A 1,371-nucleotide genomic window follows, 5' to 3' on the forward strand; every position below is an offset into this window, starting at 1 on the left:
TTCACCGCATTGAGGGGCAAATGGACGGGGCTATGTACTGTAAAATCTTGGATGAGAACCTCCTTCCCTCAGCCAGAACACTGAAGATGGGTCATGGATGGGTCTTCCAGCATGACAATGACCCGAAACATACCACCAGGGCAACAAAGGAGTGGCTCAAGAAGAAGCACATTAAGGTCATGGAGTGGCCTAGCCAGTCTCCAGACCTCAATCCTATAGAAAATCTGTGGAGGGAGCTGAAACTTCGAGTTGCCAAATGACAGCCAAGAACCCTTAAGGATTTAGAGAGGATCTGTAAAGAGGAGTGGATAAAAATCCCTCCTGAGATGTGTGCAAACCTGGTGACCAACTACAAAAAACGTCTTGCCTCTGTGCTTGCCAACAAGGGTTTCTGCACCAAGTACTAAGTCATGTTTTGCTTGGGGATCAAATACTTATTTCGCTCACTGAAATGCAAATCAATTTCTAACTTTTATAATGTGTTTTTTTTTCTGGATTTTTTTGGTTGGTATTCTGTCTCTATACGTTAAAATAAACCTACCATAAAAATTACAGACCCTTCATTTCTTTGTAAGTGGGCAGACTTACAAAATCAGCAGGGGATCAAATAAATATTTTCTCCACTGTAAAGGCATGCGATATCTTACCGAAATTTAAGTTGTTGTTCAATTGTCGGGTTCATAAGAGATATTTCTGATGTTTCAGTTATGTAGATTCATTCCCGAATCGGACTGATCCGTGGGTTCAACTCATTGATTCACTTGGTCACAGCAGTTACTGAGTTCACTGGGTTAACTGGAGGGAAATTTGTATTTGAATAAGTTTAAATTTCGACATGTTCTTGGCACACACAGACTTGTATAAGAGGATTTTAGTGCACGAGGTCATATGAACCGCATTCATGATACTTTCAAGAGTAAGTTTCCAGTCATGGGTTTGGAAAGACATGAAGGCAAGTAAATAATGACATAAATTTAATTCCGTTTAGAGTTATTTCTTGGTTCCCTTTCATGGGAACTTCGAACTGCGTCCTCTAGGGGTCGCTATGGGGAACGCCTCGTCGTGACCCGTGCCTGAAGCATACATTGAAAAAAAACACCAACTCGTTGGCCGGCGACAGCCATGACGTCACTACCGGTGCGACTATAGTATAAATAGGCGCCGGGAGCTACACATCATTCTCTTCTTCGTCTTCATTGACTGTTTTGTTTGAAGTGTGCATTTCTGTGGTAAGAGCGATCTCTATTTATAAAAAAAGCTCATTATGGCGAGCACTAGCAAAGCATTTAAGGATGTGTGCATCCATGTTGACGTTGTTTAACATCTGCTGACATACACGATTTATGCGTTATTTGTTTGGGCAAAGAGCAC

This window comes from Sinocyclocheilus anshuiensis, unplaced genomic scaffold, assembly GCF_001515605.1.
Source record: "Sinocyclocheilus anshuiensis isolate Anshui unplaced genomic scaffold, SAMN03320099.WGS_v1.1 scaffold712, whole genome shotgun sequence".
Lineage (NCBI taxonomy): Eukaryota > Metazoa > Chordata > Actinopteri > Cypriniformes > Cyprinidae > Sinocyclocheilus > Sinocyclocheilus anshuiensis.